The sequence below is a fragment of the Pelophylax lessonae genome, assembly GCF_965119305.1.
Source record: "Pelophylax lessonae genome assembly, chromosome: 6".
NCBI lineage: Eukaryota > Metazoa > Chordata > Amphibia > Anura > Ranidae > Pelophylax > Pelophylax lessonae.
Genome location: NC_138773.1, coordinates 36,784,970 through 36,790,969, shown reverse-complemented (window position 1 = coordinate 36,790,969; position 6,000 = coordinate 36,784,970). Strand labels below are relative to the sequence as shown.

General features: G+C 46.6%; 1 protein-coding gene across 1 annotated transcript in view; it reads left to right on the top strand.

The window, feature by feature from the left end:
• Positions 1 to 849: 849 nt before the first annotated feature.
• LOC309557660 (uncharacterized protein) overlaps positions 850 to 6,000 on the top strand; it is a gene marked incomplete at its 3' end in the record, with an annotated part of 135,583 nt that continues 130,432 nt past the window's right edge. The window contains exon 1 of the mRNA XM_082260449.1: positions 850 to 862. The remainder of the gene's footprint in view (positions 863 to 6,000) is intronic.

Sequence of the window (6,000 nt, the reverse complement as noted above, 5' to 3'; positions counted from 1 at the left end):
AAAAGTAAGGGTCCCAACACTGAACCTTGGGGTACACCACTGATAACCTTAGACCATTCAGAGTAAGAATCATTAACCACTACTCTCTGAATCTGTGGGATTCACTGTCCTTACTGTAATCATCGCTAGCATCTAGATATTGACCTGTAGATTGATTGAAATGTCTCTTAGGGAAAAATGTAGTCCTTTAGATAACAAAGTAATGTCCTCTGTAGTTAACTCGCCGTAGTATGACTCAGTGGGATGAAGTTGGACGAGATTGGCAGTATGCCACCCCACTGTGTTCTCTTGTGAGTGGGGGAGGGGTTCTGCTAATTGTGCAACTAGTCTCATCTGTATGAGCAGTACATATAAGACGATGAGATCCGAATACAAAAGGTTGTGAGCATGCGCTGTCTATAGCATGAAAAGCGTTTTCCATTGGCTGTTCTCGCACTGTCTGTTCTGCTTTTATGAAGTTTAAATAAAGGATTCAAGGAAGTGCAGCGGGTTCCTAGATATATTCCTTTCCCTTGGCTCCTCTGTCATATTTGGTTCTATTGTGCTGACCTAGCTGAGCTCTCCTAGGCAGTGCAGTAGGCAGTGCAGTAGGCAGTGCAGTAGGGACCACACAGAGCCAATCTTCCAGCTGTAGCCCACCATGATATGAGATCTGTCCTGTGTGATCCCTACTGCACTGCCAGTGCTTAGGAGAGGGCTCAGAAATTCTGAGCACCCCCCCTCTCCCCAGTTCTTGTTTGCTAGGACCACCGGTGCTCCAACAACCAATGACATCACCTGTTTACCCCACCCCCCAGCTCCCAGAGACCACAGCACTCCCTATTCACACTTGCTCTGCCTCCCATCTCCCATGCTGCTTAAGGTACGGGGGCACATCAATGTAAGGAGGGGGCACACTGATATAAGGAGGAGAGGGGCACACTAATGTAAGGAGGAGAGGGGCACACTGATGTACGGAGGAGAGGGGCACACTGATTTAAGGAGGAGGGGGGCACACTAATGGAAGGAGGAGAGGGGCACACTGATGTAAGGAGGAGAGGGGCACACTGATGTAAGGAGGAGAGGGGCATACTAATGTAAGAAGGAGGGGGGCACACTGATGTACGGAGGAGGGGGGGGCACACTGATTTAAGGAGGAGAGGGGCACACTGATGTAAGAAGGAGGGGGGCACACTGATGTAAGGCGGAAGGGGGCACACTGATGTAAGGAGGAGAGGGGCACACTGATATAAGGAGGGGGGCACACTGATGTAAGGAGGGGGTGCGCTGATGTGAGGATTAGAGGTGCACACTGATGTAAGGAGGGGGCACACTGATGTAAGGAGGAGAGGGGCACACTAATGTAAGAACGAGTGGGGCACACTGATGTAAGGAGGAGGGGGGCACACTGATGTAAGGAGGGGGACACACTGATATAAGGAGGGGGGCACACTGATATAAGGAGGGGGGCACACTGATGTAAGGAGGAGGGGGGCACACTGATGTAAGGAGGAGGGGGGCACACTGATATAAGGAGGGGGGCACACTGATGTAAGGAGGAGAGGGGCACACTGGTGTAAGGAGGAGGGGGCACACTGATATCAGGAGTGGGGCACACTGATGTAAGGAGGGGGGTGCGCTGATGTGAGGATTAGAGGGGCACACTGATGTAAGGAGGAGGAGGGCACACTGATATCAGGAGGGGGGCACACTGATGTAAGAAGGGGGGTGCGCTGATGTGAGGATTAGAGGGGCACACTGATGTAAGGAGGAGAGGGGCATACTAATGTAAGGAGGAGGGGGGCACACTGATGTACGGAGGAGGGGGGCACACCGATGTAAGGATTAGAGGGACACACTGATGTAAAGGGGGACAGTGATGTAAGGAGGGGCTCAGAAGCAACGGGGGGCACTGATGTAAGCGAGGACTCTGATTGAAGGGTCTCTGATGTAAAGAAGGCTACCTTGTAAAAAGGGGGGGGGGGTGCCGTGGTGGCTCTGTGATTTGAAGGTTACTAAGTAGTCTATGAAGTTCTAAGGTTTGCTGAAAAGCACATTTAATGGGAAGAGTTTCATTTTTTTTCTTTTTAGGATAGTGCGGAGTGTTCTACGTTTCTGTTTGACTCCGGCTTTATTTATCTGACCCTTTAGGACCCTCCCAAGTTTTCTGTCACCATAATGAGCCAACACATTCTCTGCACTCCTTCACTCAGCTCTTTAATAACACGCACTCCTAGTACCCTAATCCCTCTGCCTATTGTCTCTTTTCTTATTCCTAATGCTAGGTTCACACCTTTGCGTGTCGGGAACGCATGCATAATGACATGTTTTCCCATCATGCATAGAAACTCACGGTCCTTTAGCAGCTCCACAGCGTTTCTATTGATGGCACCCCCATGCATCTGCTAATGTGTGCCTTTATATGGTGCCTCAAACGACATGGTGCCGCAGCACCTGTTTTTATCACCAACCAACCGCAGTTGTAAACAAGGCCTTAAGGCTTATTCACAGGCAGGTGGGGGGCAGTAAAAGCAGGCAGTGTCAAACGCCATCAATGATTGCCACCTATCTGAACGTTCCCTTTCAGCCTCCATCACTTCCTCAGAGCCCCCTAGAGTCCTTTAGTTGCATACACCCCACAGAGCCCACCTTCCAGCTACCCTACCCTCCTTCACCCTAATGAAATACTGTAGATGCCAATCAGTCCTCCTCAGACTGACACCATGACACAGCGGTATTTTTTCCTTCCAGTGTCACCATCAACACAAGGACACTTTTTTCCTTCCAGTGACACCATGGATGCAGGAACATTATTGAGTTTCAGTGACAACACCGCTGCAGGGATGTTTTCCTTCCAGTGACACCACTGACCATCGCAACTGTTAGCCCCTTCTTTTTGCAGTATAACAGAACAATTGGGACTATTGTGGTAAGTGTCACATACATTAAAAACTTTACACCACTGTGGGGTGTAGTTTAGGTTGCCATTTTCTCTCTGGGCACTGGGTGACCTTGTCCTAAAACTCCTCCCCTGGCCCCCTCCCCCCCAGAGTGCTTCCAGCTTCCCCCCTCCCCTCTCCTGCTTCGGGGATGCTTTCAGGCATGGAAAGATGCTGGTAAATATGTCATTTATTGGCCACTTCCTTTTCGGAATGGACACAGTGAGTGATCGGTACCAATTGCTCCTGTGTCCATACACTTCACTATGCTTCAGTGTGTGAATGAACAGGAAGCTCTCTACAGAGCTATTTCTGTCCATTCATTCTGTGCAGCTGAGGCTGCAGAGATGGAGATTGAGGGCTGTGTTCTCAATCTCCTTTCTGTGTCTCAAAGGTAAAACATCAGACGTCTATTTAGGCCCCTAATATCTCACCAAAGCCCCCCAACTGGGTTCCTAAAATAATTTAGAAAATAATAAATAAAATTCTAAAAAAAAAATAAAATAAATAAATAAAAGAATTACAAAACCCCCAAAAAATTAAAAATAAATACTGACACATCTACTGCTTCACCGGCACTGCCCAACTGACTCTGTCCACTGCTCAACTGACCCCATCCACTGCATTACTGACAAAGTCTACTGACTGATACCATTCACAGTCCTGCTGACACCAGTGGCAGAACTACCAGGGTCGCAAAAGTTGCACTTTTGACTGAGCCCTGGTGTCCCACCACCGTTGGGGGCTCCAAAATGGCAGGAAGGGGGCCTGCTGTTGAACATGTTAAAGGATGTAAAGTGCCCCGAGATCAGTGGGAAGGGCCCCATGGTCTGAGAGAAGGGCCCCAGCAGGGCACCAGGGGAGCCTTTTATAGTTTCTTTCACCGTGGCCCTGAAGTTTCTAGTTACGTCTCTGTCGCATGCTCTGCCACGCAACTGTGCACGCAGATGAGTGCAAGCATGTGCATAAGCATTTCCTATATGGATGTCTGAAAGAGCCATTTTTCCTGCTGCCATGCAATTCCTGACACTTCCAGTGCCAACCCCAGCCTTGGCTTTATTGATACTGAGATGGAGTGGGGGTGGTATTTTTCAATTGATCATTAATTTATAAAAGACACATGGCCAGCAGAGCAAACTATTCATACTAAAGGCAGACTACAAGAAGGGGCAGACTTGTAATAATTAAGGTTACTTGCTTAGGTGAGTCAAAAAGAGAAAAAAACATAATAATATGGAATAAGATAAAAAAAATAAGCCAACAGATGTTGAGAGCCGCAGTGAGTACCACAAAGCAACAATGGAAAGCAAATAGTCCATTTCTGTGAAAGGTAGATGTTGAAAGCCGCAGTGATTGCTTGTTAGTAGACATGTGCACACTGGAAATTCCCATTTAGTTTTAGATGTATTCATTAATTGAAGAATTTAGTTTGGTCATACTTATGCACACACTTGTTAAGTTGAACCGATTCCTTTTCGGAATTCAATTCCCATCTTCAGCATTCGTTCCGTATATTCATTGGTCCGTGTGGATTTGAAAAATTTGCAGTTTTTTTGAAAGATTGCTATATATTCCTTTTTGGTATATCGAAACTAATCGATATGTTAGAAAGGATTCAATATTTTCAGCCGCAACAGAAAAATACACAATTTGGCGGCCCCAAATTTTTCAAACCTAAGAATTGCATTAAACTGTGGAACTGAACTGACTGTGACAATTACAAATTCAATTTAAATCACAAATTGACTTTATTGCACAAACACTAAGGCAGGGGTAGGCAACCTTTCAGAGGTCGCTTTCCTCCATGTTGTCCAGGTAGATCTCAAAGATCCCCAGAGGTGGTTGGGGGGAATTACTAGGCGGCACCCTTTAAAAAAAAAAAACTACTATTAAGCTTTCAATAAAAGACGGCATGAAGAACACATAGAGTGCCGCAGTAGTGTTCTCTGCCCCTCTTTACATCACCCCACACAGTAGTGTTCTCTGCCCCCCTTCACATACCCTTCCCCCACTGTAGTGTCCTCTGCCCCCTTCACATAAAAAAAACGCAAAAAAAAATCAAACAAACAACTATTAAGCTCTCAATAAAAAGACGGCATTAAGAACACATAGTGTGTCGCAAGAGTGTCCTCTACCCCCTTTCACATCACCCCACACGGTGGTGTTCTCTGCCACGCTTTATATCACCCCACACGGTAGTGTTCTCTGCCCCCCTTCACATCACCTTCCCCTACTGTAGTGTCCTCTGCCCCCCATCACATCACCCCCCACTGTAGTGTCCTCTGCCCCCATCACATCACCCCCCACTGTAGTGTCCTCTGCCCCCATCACATCACCCCCCACTGTAGTTTTCTCTGCCCCCCTTCACATCACCTTCCCCTACTGTAGTGTCCTCTGCCCCTCTTCACAACACCCCCCACTGTAGTGTCCTCTGCCCCTTCACATAAAAAAACAAACAACTATTAAGCTCTCTTAAAAAGAAGAACACATAGAGTGCTCCAAAAGTTTAATTTTTGGCTGAAATCGATTTGTTACTAAATGAAAAGCACATGTCTACTTGTGAGGGGACAGAAAAGAGATGATCAGATGATACAGTGCCAATGTGCCCTAGTACGTCTTCAAGATGGAACTTAAAGCTGAATTCCAGGTATGGCATTTTTCATATAGTTACATTGGTCCACCTTGGACCAATGAAACTATGTATGTACCATAACTGTGGGATCATGATTAGGGTATTACCGAGGCATACTCTCAGTGTTAACCTTACCCGTTATTACCATAATCCTATACAAAATGCTAGTGACACCAGGTTGGAGAAAATTGGCCCAGTAGGCCATTTTATTAACAAAATAACCAAATAACATTATTTTACAACAGAACCATAAATAATCCAGTATCACCTGTAAGAAGTTGTTGGTCTTGGGAGGCACCAAAATTCCAATTAAATATGTATCAGCGTAAAATACTTCAACGGTCCCCAGCCGCGCAAAACCAGCTCGGGGACAAACCCACTTCACCACTGATACCTCCTTGTTACCACTTCCCATTAATCCACTATTAACCGGCATACACTAGAGGGCTC